Source organism: Varanus komodoensis, unplaced genomic scaffold, assembly GCF_004798865.1.
Source record: "Varanus komodoensis strain SLA01 unplaced genomic scaffold, ASM479886v1 scaffold27, whole genome shotgun sequence".
Taxonomy (NCBI): domain Eukaryota; kingdom Metazoa; phylum Chordata; class Lepidosauria; order Squamata; family Varanidae; genus Varanus; species Varanus komodoensis.
In genome coordinates this window covers 7,249,337-7,261,497 of record NW_025335701.1, presented here as the reverse complement: position 1 = coordinate 7,261,497, position 12,161 = coordinate 7,249,337, and the positions used below count along the sequence as shown (strand labels likewise).

The 12,161-nt window shown below is 49.6% G+C and overlaps 1 protein-coding gene across 2 annotated transcripts in view; it reads left to right on the top strand.

Moving 5' to 3' along the window:
• SLC12A4 (solute carrier family 12 member 4) overlaps positions 1-12,161 on the top strand; it is a 64,700-nt gene that overhangs the window by 412 nt on the left and 52,127 nt on the right. The window lies entirely within an intron of this gene.

Sequence of the window (12,161 nt, the reverse complement as noted above, 5' to 3'; positions counted from 1 at the left end):
GGGCTCTGCCCGCGAGCGTGCGAAGAGTCCCGCGGGCGCGTCTGAACGAGCCGGCCCGGGCGGTTGCTGGCAGGAGAAGGGAACGGTCGGCGTGGCCGCCGGGCAGTGCGGCCTGGGGCTTACTCTCCCCCCCACCCGCAGGGCTAACTTGGGTTGGCTGGCGTCGCCTTTCACGTAGAAAGAGGAAGAAGGGCGTCCCTGAGCGTGTGCAGAGTTGCAGCGCCGCGTTCCTTGGTACTGGGAGGCGGGTGCGCTGCACCCTTCGGGCTCTGCGAAGTCCCATGGCGGCCTGTTGGAAGGGCACCCACATGCGGGATGTTGGCGTTATTTATTTATTTTTCGACAGAGATCCCACTTTCATCTCAGGGCGAACGCAAAGCGGCTTACATCGTTCTGCTGCTCTCTGCCTTATCCCCACAACAACAGCCCTGCGAGGTAGGCTGGGCTGAGAGTCTGCGACTGGCCCAACGCCATCCAGGGGGCTCAAGGGCTGAGCAGGGACTTGAACACAGATTGCCCGAGTCCTGGGCCCACACTCGTAACCAGTACACCAGCCTGCCTTTCTCACACTGGGTTATAGGTGTGGTTATTTATTTATTTAAAACTTATATGCCGTCCCTTATGCATGGCATCTCAGGACGGCTTACAATCATTAAAATCAAATACAATAAAACAATACATACAAACATAATAACATATAACCAATGAAAATTTAATCAAAAGCAACTGGTGAAACATTAAAATACTAATTTCTAAAATAACGATTGAATAAAAAAGTTTTGACCTGGCACCAAAAAGAATATAAGCTCGGCGCCAGGCAAACCTCTCTGGGGAGCAGTTAAGGACAGGATGTAATGCAAGCTTACTTTGGAATAAGCTTTTTGGAGTAAGCGCCCTTTAAATTCATAGTGGGACTCGCTTCCTGGGTAAGGCCAAAGTATTTTGGCACCTAAAGCAGAAAACCCAAACATCCCACTTTCGCCTATCAAGGGCATGCTAAGGCGGAACTGATGTACCAGATGCTCTCCTGCTCAAACCCCACTGAAAGTGTGGGGTAGAGATCTGGCCATTGCCTCCAGCTCCTGTGTGTTCTTCTTTGCAAAGTTTTGTAGTCTCTTTCAGTTCCTCAACAGAGCAAATGGACAAGGTGTGGAATGGGGCTACGGGAGGAGGGAGGGCAAAGAGGGGAGGGGATGAAAAGCGCAGACACCTTGCTGTGGCAGAACAAGCCGGAGGGAGCATCTGGGCCAGCCATGGGGAATGGTTCTGGCCCCAGGGCCGGATTACCGCCTGGCACAACCAGAGGCAGGGACAAGATGCTCCCCTTCCTCTTGCAGCCCCACGGCTTTCCTTCAAAGCCCCCATCCTGGCATCACTCACGGCTGTTGCATATGGTTAGAAGTATATCAGTCTATTAAATCGTAACCCGTCAGTGTCCCTTTCTCCGAGTGCAGAGAATGTGATGAGGAGCTTTGCCTTCTCCAACTGGAGCCCTTCCTGAGGTGTTGGATGGTATGTCCCATCATCCCTGGCCATTTGGCAACTTTGAGATGTATTGTCCTACCTTCCCCACATTTCATTCCGAGCCAGTTAGGAGGGAAAGCCTCGCACATCTAAATATTCCCAGTTTCTCTGTTGTTGAGTTACTTTTCGTATCATTTTTGTCCTTAACTATGCCAATTAATTTCTTTCTTTGTTTTTGTTTTGCGCCCCTGGACAACAGTCTTGAATTCTTATTACTAAATTCAAAATATTCCTTCTTCAGATACATTGAATTCCCCTGTATTGTTTCAAGCTTTGTTATGCAATTCTTTTCTTTTAGCTTGTAATTCTACCAAAGTCTTTACATCCCTCTTTTGTATGTATTCGCCAGTTCTCTTATTCCTCTTTCCATGTTTAATCCTCTTTCTTTTTAAATTATATGCTTCTTTAATACTTATTCGCCTTGCAGTTGCCTTCACTGGGTCCCAGTTTAGACCTTCATCACTACCTTCCCTATTAACCACATGTATTTCGATACTTTCTGCGTTTTATCTAGTAGGTATGTACCTATATTTTTTAGGAAGTGGTGTGGCGAAAGTGGATGTGGAGACATCTTTCTCCCGCTGTCGTCATTCTGGAACCCGCTGGGGTCATTCCAGGAAGCTGATTGGTGGGAGAGGCAAGACGGATTAAAAGAGTTTTTTCATGCAGCACATAGTGAATCATTAGTTTCACTATGTGCTGCATGAAAAAACTCTTTTAATCTAATGAATTAGATTAAAACTAATGAATGCACTTCCATGAACTGTAGTGATGGCCACCCATCTGGATGGCCTCATTCATTTAGGCATGTCATGAGCGGAGCTGGCTGGAGCCGGGGGTCAGACTAGATGGCCTGGGAGGCCCCTTCTGACTTGCTCTGTTTCTGTGTTACTATTTACTTATTAGATTTATGTCCTGCTTTCCCCATTGAACTCAAAATGACTTAATTCATTCTCCTGCTGCTGCTCTCCATCTTATCCCCCCAACAGCAACCCTGTGAGGTAGGTTGGGTTGAGAGTCTGTGCCTGGCCCAGGGTCACCCAGGGGGCTCCATCGCTTTAAAGGGGAATTGGGTGAGTTCGTGGAAGAGAAGCGGGCTATCAGTGGCTACTGGCCTTGGTGACCGTATGGTCCTGGGCAGCGTGCCTATGGATGCCGCTTGCTGTCTCCTCCTTACAGAGGTGCTGATCAGCCTCTGGGTGAAAAGAAGGCCCTCCAGCTCTCATGGGGCCTGGGGCCATTTGGCTGCTGAAAAAAGCAGGCTGGCAGTTGCACTGTGACATGTGCTTCCTCGCCGGCTTAAAATAAAGGGTGGCTGAAAGATGGCTGTGTGTGTATTCGATCTGGAGGAATGTCAGTTGTCTTTCTAAATCCCCCCTCTGCTCTTCCCTCTTGGAGCTGGTCAGGTGACTCAGAGTCGGTCTGCCCACCCAGCTCTTTCAGCACACATTTGCATTCATGCCCAGTGCTGGATGTCAGACAGCAGCCAGAGAGGGAACAAAAACCCGCTGTTCTTTCAAGGAGTAGCATAGCCTAAGGATAGGTTCTAGACAAGCCCACAGGTTAGGAAAAACATGCCTGTTTCTGGAAGGAAAGCGATTTGTTGGAGAGACTTTCTAAACAAACAGCACTGGGAAGGCCAAGGACCTATTCCGGCAACTCTGGGATAAAGTTGTGCAGAAGCTGCAATTCCTGTTGGGCTATTAAAAACCCAAATTCTGAAATCCACAGTGCTGTTCGATCGTTGCTTGCAGAATGGAGCTCATAAGGTTCAGCCTTGACGTCACCTAGACAAGGTTGCACAACAAAACTTAACAACCGGGTCACGTGAGCCTGTGGCACAGCCATTAGCTCCCTGCTCCACAAAGCTGGGCTTTATGGAGGAGCAGCGAGAAGAAAGCGATTGCTGGACTAAGCGCTTATCAAAGCCCGTTTGGCGTTCGCAAGAAGGCATATGGGAGATGTCGCATACACGTGGAAAAATACTCTCTGGGTAATATGAGGGAAAGGGACCGTTTTCGTCTTGCTGACAATACTGTGTTTGACGCAAAGCCAGAGGTGCTTACTGGCCTGAGGACTATGCCATGTTCGTGGTGAAGCCTGGTGGGGGCAGCAGCTATGGGGGCACTTTTCCTCTGCAGCAACTGGCCAGAATCGAAGGTAAGGCAGATGACTCCGAACGCTGAAGCATCGAAACAGTGCGAGTCGGAAGGAGCCTCCAGCCAGCGCTGCTCATAATGTGCCCACCATCCTACTGAGCAACACTAGAGGAAAACTTGTTTCATTCTGCAAGGAACCTGCGAAAGGAGAGGAGGGTTGCAGAACAATGATGCCGAAAACACAACCGAATAATGTTGGAGTGGTTTCAGAACAAGAAATGGAATGGACTAGTGTAAGCCCAGATCCGAATCTGAGTCAGGACCTCCAGCAAGACTTGACAGTTGCTGTACCCCACTGTTCCATTGAACCCACAATTGCTGGAACAGTTTTACCCGGAAGAACGGGTAAAGACAGCAGGATCCAGAGGCGCTCTACTCTCTCCTCTCCAGATCCTCTCGGCCCTACTTGCTGCTAAAAGTTCTTCCACCAACCGTTGTCTCAGTGAGGTGGATACTTACAGAATCAACAAGTGCCGGACTGTTTTTGTTTGCTGAATGTTGGTGCTGCTGTAAGAATATTTGGTACCTTCATTGTGACAAGTATCATAGCGTGTGTTGTGGGTGGGGGATACTTCTGCAAGACATTGTGAATGTAATACGGCGTTTTTAAAAATCCGTAGGTGGGCTTCTGATGGGTTTGGTTAGCATGGGATGCTCTGTTCCATTTTCTTGCAATTTTAGCTCAGCTGAGCTGCTTGGTTAATTTTTTGTTCGATTGGCATGTGCTTTGCATGAAGGTCTGCTTGTTTTGCTGATGTTTGGACAGAGCTTTTTAAGCAACTGTAAGCTTCACGTCCAAGTGGAGAAAGTCCTGTCATTTTTCATGCTGGACACGTGCCCAGTTCAAAGGGCTTGATAAATACAAAAATGGGTGCATCTTGCCGATGTTTGAGCCCCGCAGACTAGTGCCAACTTTCTTGACCTGGTGGCTGGAAGATTTTGGGAGTTTTCATTTTGCCCATAGCTGCCTGGGGGATTATGGGGGTCTAGTTCATCCCTTCTGGAGGGTGCCAATCTGGTGCACCCAATCGCTGTTTTAATAGGAAGGAAGAACTGGTTCGACTTCTTGTTCAGAAGCAGAGTCCAGGATGTTAAAAACAAATAGCAGCAGAGGTTACAACTTTGACCCGCACATACATGCATAGGAAATTCTTGTTGAGATTTACACAAACTTAAACCAAATCTGGTTTCAGATAATTTGTCTTACCTGGTCCAGTTCTCTGTGCTCTGACTTGATGGGAATTGGCTGCGTTGGCTAGGAATGATAGGAATAGCAGTCCCCACATGTACAATTAGAGGGCATTGGGTTGGGCAATCCTGACCTATTGTGGTAGCATCATGCTGTGAAATCAAGCACGTGCTAGTGACATGTGGAGAATTCGTACATCTGTTAACCCTGGCAGGTCTGATTGCAGTCCTCCTTCTGCACTGTTCTGCTCCACTCTACCAGGGAGCTGGTAGATCAGTGTGAAAGCACTTCATGGTCACTTATCCTCAGCCTGGCCTACCTCACAGGGTTGTTGTGAGGATGAAAATGGAGTGGAGGAGAACTGTAAGTTGCCTGGGGTTCCTTGCAAGAGGAGCAAAGGCAGGATATGAGTGCAGTGCAAGAGGGCTTGTTATTACAGCTTTGACTTGTGGCATAGTGATAAAGGCTGAAGCACAGATTCCCTTCACGCCACCAAGGAAAGTGCAAACTTTGCAGGAAGCTATGTTGAACCATATCTGGCAGGTTTTTTATCTGCTGAAGAGTAGCTTTGTTTGCAGATCAGGTGGGCCCTAATTGACCTTTTCAGGAGCAAGAGCTTCCAAAGCATTTTGGAGTGGGACAGGAAACAAGGCACTCTTGTTGGGGAAATCCATTTCCCTCCGACCTCTAGGTGGACTGTAGGTAAACTCAGAGAAAGCAGGGAATGGGGGGGGGTCAGCCCCCCTGCAACCTCCACTCTGCTGCATCACTGATATATTTTAAGAAACTAGGGAATGCCATCCAAAAGCCAATGGCTTGGTCCATTGAACAGAGGCAAAAGGGGTATCCCCCTGAAGAGACCCTCCCCCCCACACCACTCTTCAAGCAGCCCTCTCCCCGCCAGCCATGAGGCTGCAGGTGGGAGTGGCAGCAAGTCCTGCAAAAGTCCTTCTTTTGGAGTAGATTCTGCGTCCAGCCCACTGTCTTAAATGCCACCTGCGCTGCCGGTAAGGCTTACCCAAGGGTTTGCTTGGTAAGCTGCATACCATTATGATCCTTTAAAAAAAAAAAGCTAATCTCTCTAATCTCTGGCTGATGTTTGCTTTTCCTTGTGCGGCGATCCGCTCTCGTTGGTCTTTTTTCATTTGTCAAGTCAGGTGGCGCGTGCGTGCGCGTGTCTCTGTGTGCATAGGTGTGTGTGTGTGTTTAAAGCACCATTGTTATGTATGTTTAGATAGGAAAGAAAAAAACCCCTAAAGCTACCAGCTGGGAAGGCTGCAGATTGTAGGACCTTTTCTGTCTAAACTGACTTCTATCAGTGGGTAAATAACTTGGTATGATCTTAGTATAATATGCAGCACGCTGGATGGGAAGTTCTGCAAGAGCAGGGCACTGTGTTGGTGGCTGCTGGTGATGAGCAAGGACCCCCCCCCCCTGCCAACCATGCCACACTCTGTCCTTGTGCACTGGGCAGCCTCAAGGGCACGGTTGTTCCATGCATCCAGGTGGGTAGCAGAGCCGGGCCCCCAGGAAGCAGTGCCAGCTCTTTTGGATGAGCAGGGATGCCTGCGTCCTTTGCCACCCCCTTTGGTATGTGTGCAGCTGCACCCTCCCAGCTTCCCTCTCTCAGTCCCCTGCTACAGTGCAAAGCATTCATGGGCAATCAAGGCCCATTTGCTTCATAAAAGACCTGCTTCTGTAGAGATAAAACCCATTTTGTTGATACAGATCAGTGCACTGAACTTCTGGATTCTCCTTGGGGAATATGGCCAAGAAAGACAGCACTGTACCACTGGCTGCATCAGAGGAGACCCAGTGATTACATTATGGCTTCTACAGGCCATGGAATTGGTCTGGCAGCTGGAATGGCTGGGGGTGCCATGTTCCCCTCAGAAGTCATGGTTATCTCATATTCGCAGTGGTGGCTGGTACCCCTCGGAGCCAAATGGTTCGCCTCAGCATCATGCTTCTGGCCTGGTGAGAGGATGAACCCACCTTAGCATCCAGGAGGGGTTTCCTCCAGCAGTTGGCTGAGTGGCACACTTGGGCTGAGAGGAGTCTGCTTCAGACCCCCAGCCTGGGCACTGGGTAACTGCGTCGGCCGTTGCATCCTCACCCGTCCCTAGTCACAGGGTTTTGTGGCCTTCCCCCATTTTGTCATCTTGCCAGTCACCCCGAGGTTCTGGGAGGTAGTTTAGGATGTAAAAATAGTCAGTCTCATGGGAGACTGGGCCAGTGGGGTGTCCAACCACAGACAGTTTCTGGGGAGAGGCCATAGCTTTGTGTGGGACTCGGGGGAGATGTTGCCGATCACAGATGAGAACAAATAGATGGGCAGGTGGTGTGTTCTGGTACCAGACTTTCTCTGGTGGAGCCAGTCAAAGTGGATGGCTAATGGCCGAAGCTTCCAAGGTTCCGGAGAGTTCTGTGGCAGTTAATGGAGGGTTACCTAATGCTGGTTAGCAGAGGTGGAGGAGACTAAGTTAGCTGGGTAACTTGGAGGGGTAGCCTTAACAAGGTTAATTCTGTAAACCCTCCAAAAGCCATCTCCCTCTTGCTGCAAGAAAACAGATGAGGCTTTGTCTAAGCTTGCTAGTTCTCCAGAAGCCAACTTCTCCAGGTGTGTCTACTTTTAACTCACTTTTTCCAAACTAGCTCCATTTCCTTGGTATATCCCAAAACTTAGATGTCTGCTCTGGTGCTCTGTTCTAATTTGTATATCTTCCATATAGTCTGTAGTGCCTGATCCCGCTTAATCTTGAAAGCTAAGCAGGATCAGGCCTGGTTGAAATCTGGATGGATGACTTAAATGTTGTGGACCATCCACAGAACTTCAACTACAGGTGCCATAGAAATGTAATGAGTAATAACAGCTCCTAGGCTATGGTGTGTCTGTGATTTCTCCTGCGCCTACTTTCCACACTAAGTGGTATAGTCCTAGCAGATCTGCTCTGTATTGATTCTGATGCAAGAATTGTATGGAAGCCGTCCCGAGGCTTGTATTGCATGGAAGCCACCCCGAGGCTCACACGAACGGGACGGCTTACAAAAACTCCAAACAAACAAACAAACAAACAAATGCAAGGAGCATGTTAAGCAAGGCAGGACTGTAAGAGGCCTATACCATTTAAGCAAGTGAAGGTTTGCACTAGTCCTGAGGGCATTTATGAACATTGTAACAAAGGAGATATTACCAAAGCTATAAATTCTGGGCCATGAACAATTTGGCATCTTCATCAAATAAAGCTATTTTCACCTTATTTTGCAGAATTCTACAGTTTTTCCTATTGTGTGTTGTCCTGGTTTTGCTAGTTATGGGAAGGGCTAGGATGCAGAATCATTACTTCTGGCTGCTGAAAGTGTAGTTCGTTATTCTCTGTGGCATCTGAGATTGCAGATGGCGTTGCCCACTGAAGTTTGCTCCATTTATTTTATTTATGGCCTGCTTTTTCTGCAATGAACACTAAATTAGCTTACATAATCTTCCTTCTTGACTCTATTTTATCTTTACAGCAACTCTGAGGAAGGCTATTCTGTGTGTGCAAGTGCAGAATACGGTTCATAGCAGGTGCAGAATCCAGCTTCCTGGATATCACAGATTTGACACAGCTTTAAGGCACTACTGTATGAAGTCCTAAACAACTTGGGACAGGATCCCCGAGGGGACACCTACGCCCTGGTCCATCGGCAGCCATGCCGTGCCGCTGGTGATTCTGTCCAGACCTACAGCCCAATGGGAAGAAAGCCTTTAGTGCGGTTCCTTTTCTTGGAAATCCCCCTGCCCTGGAGGTCCGGCCACGCCAGCGCCCGATTGCTCTTGGCACTTCCTAAAAGCTCTTATTTCAGGAAGCCTTGCTAGTCTTCCCAGCCACAGCTTCACTGAAGCAGTTTTACTGTGCTTGGGGGTTGAATATATTGTTTTATTCTTTTGCTTCTTTGATCATTCACCTCTCTGAACTCTCCACACCGGAATATGAAGTGGTATATAATTTTGTATGGTAAATATAAACAGACACATTCTTAACTCTTATATTTAGTGAGTATATAACTGGGCCAGTGTGATGTAGTAGTTAAAATGCAGGACTGGATTTTGTGATTTCTGGCCCCATTTGGCCATGAAGTGCATTGAGTGACTTCGGGCTAGCTGCTGACTCTCAGCTTCGAAAATAACCGGATCACAAAACTAACTGAAGCTTGCTAGGTGTTGTAGTATGCAGTGCCTGCTTGCATCTTTTGGCTGCCTCAGGAGACTGTCTGTGGCCTGAAACAACGCTTGCTCTTTTGTAGTTTGTGCAATAAAGGCAATCGGTTAGAAATAGGGCAGCTTGGCTATAAAATTATGTCATCTGAACCTGGAACCCTCCCGCCATTTGCTCTGCCCCAATTGCTTTTTCAAAATAAAACATGGCTCTTGAGCTGAGTCTCAGCACACCTGTACTATGAGATGATTAGTGAAAGTTGGTCGGTCGTTGTCGAATGTGATTTTCTCTTTTTGGACTTTGCTTTTTGGTTATGACAGATCAGCATCTGGCACCCTGCCTAAAGCTATGCACCTCCCTTGATGTTGGTTTGTCAGCCTAAACTGCAGAGAAGTCATGGTGTCATTGACCTGGTTTGGAAGGCGGTTGTCTGGTTGTTCTCCCTGGGAGGTGCTGGGAGGTGTAAAATTGGGATGGTGGGCGTGATGTGGCGGATACGCTTTTCGGCTGGATGCTTCCAGTGTGAGAAGATCCATTGAATACTGGGGTTGTTGTCCTTTAATCGGTTTTTATCAGCCACACTTAGATTTTAGGGATGATTAAAAGGGGCCGTTTCTAACTCTTGGAAAGTAGTTAGTGCAACCTACCCCGTGCTCCCATGGGCTGCTCAGGGCTTTTGTGCATGCAGAGTTGAAGCTTGCCTGGAGATCTGGCAAGAAGAAATAGTCCTTTTATATTTTTTCATCCTGCTCCTCAGCCAAAAGGCCTGCCAGAGAGCCTTGCATGCCGGCAGAAAAGCAAGACCTTCCATGCCCCTAGGCGTATAATCTGAAAAGGCAGGAGACAAAGGGAAGAAGGGGAGGGAACTAAAGGAATCTAGTCTTTTAGAAGGCTGAAGGAATGCCTTTGTTTCCCCTCCCATGTTCCTCTGTTGCAATCTGCTGAAACTCTGGGGTGGGGAGAAGGCTTGTTACCAGGAAAAGGGCTGAACTGAGTGGCTGGAGCCCCAAACTGGAGCACTCAGCACCACTGGGTTTTGTGCCGCTCCCAAATGTACACAACTGTAACACTTCCTCTGAGATGGAATAGTTCAGGGATTCTAGTCCATACTTTGAGAACTGGCCTGCAGAAGAGCAGACAGACATGGTAAAAGGCACCCAAGCACAGCTCAGGCCTCGGCAGTTGGCACACTTGCACCCTGGCTCCGAGTGGGATTGGTTACCACAGTGTGTCAGTGGAGGCTGCTGATCCAGGTGCTTTGGGCAGCTGGGGAATAGACCTCTTCCGGAAGGATTGTGGGATGATTTCTCCACGGAGGTGGCTGGCTCCTCTGAGCGACTGGCCCTGGAATGGGAGGATTGAGTGGGGCGCTTTTCAGTTTGGAAGGACGCAGAAGAATGTGGTTGGGGGTCCACTTTGCAGAAGTAAGCCGCTTTCCCCTGGTGGCCAGTGTTGTGTTCTGCCGGCGCTTGCACTCTTCCGGCGGTTGGCCTCTTGCAGCACTTTTCTTTTGTCCTGCAAAGCCAGCCTAGCTGGTCAGCTTTAATGTCACAAAGCCTCTCAGTCAGAAAGCCTTTGCCCCAGGCTGCTTGGAAGGAGGGAGAAGAAAAACCACTGCAGCCCAGCTGAACTCCCCCATTTGCCTGCGGCCACAGCCCCCCCCCCCCCCGCTCGGTTCAGATGCTGGAAGTGATGTGTGAGGGGCAGTGGCTTGGCCAGATGCCCAGTCCCCTGTCCTTGGTAGGCATGGAGCCTATGGTGTCCCACCAGGCAGGGGAAGGTATGTTGGTGTCTGCTGCCATCAGACTACAACTCCCATAAGCCCCAGACAGCACAGTATTAAAGAATCTGCTGTTGGAGCTGTAGCTTTCTGAAAGGGCTAGGTCAGCCTTCCCAAATCTGACACTCGTCAGAAGCTTTGCATGACAACTTCCATCAGCCCCAGTCAGTATAGCCAATTCTCAGAGAAAGTGTCAGGCTGGGCAAGGTTGGGCTAGTTTTCGTCGCAAAGAATTGTCGGCAATCTCTATACAACAAAAGTTTAGAAAATATTTGTGTGTGTGGCCATGGCAACGTCAGAAGAATAATTGTTCACACTGTTTATGTTGTGTGTTGTTTGTTTTTTGCTGCCAGGGCCTGCCCCATACATCTCCTTAGGGGAGGGGATGGGGGAAGCTCTCTCTGTGTGCCATGCCGTCTGGTGGGTGGGGGAGGAGGTTCTTGCCCCCTCGGCAAGGAAGGGAGCGTGGCTCTCCCAGCACACCTCCTCCTTCCAAGGCCAAGGCATGCAGGGAAGGCTTGGGAAGGGATGGGCCAACCAGGAAGGCCAGCTCTGAGCATCCTGTTAAGAAGGATCTGGCCACTTGGCCTTGCTTCCTCTCCAGGAGGAGGAGGCCAAGCACTCACAGGAGAAAAGGAGACTCTGAGGGGATATGTTGGCGACATGCAGGTATGTGAGGGGATGTCACACGGAGATGGGTAGAGACCTGTTCTCCCCTGCAGAGGAAGGCAGGATGCGCTCCAGTGGAGCAAAGCTCAGGGAGCCAAGGTTCCATTTGAATGCCAGGAAGCATTTCCTGACAGTCAGGACCCCAAGGGTGTGGAATGGGCTTCCACGGGAGGTCGTTGAGGCCCCATTGGTGCGGGTGTTCAAAGACAAGCTGGACATGCACATGGTGGGCATGTCGTGAGCGGAGCCGGCTGGTGCCGGAGGTCAGACTGGATGGCCCGGGAGGCCCCTTCTGACTCGCTCTGTTTCTATGTTTCTAGTTCCTCTGCTGTGTGCCCCCTCCCCAGGCCCTGAAGGGGTCTGAGGGACAGCACGTGGTGTTCTCCAGTGGTTTCACCCTGCACCCCAGACGATGCTGTGGGGGAGAGAGGGATTGCTCGCAGGCTTCGATGGGCACACGGGGAGGCTGTTGTCAGCTGCACAAATGCACTTTGGTTGTCACCAGTTAGAGCAGCAACCCGGTACTGTCACACTTGCCACAGGGCTCTCTAGCTTTATGGCTTGACTGTGGGGTGGGGTGGTGCGCTGTCTGACTTTGGACAACCTCCACCATCCCCCGGAGTCCCCCCAAGCCTCCACCC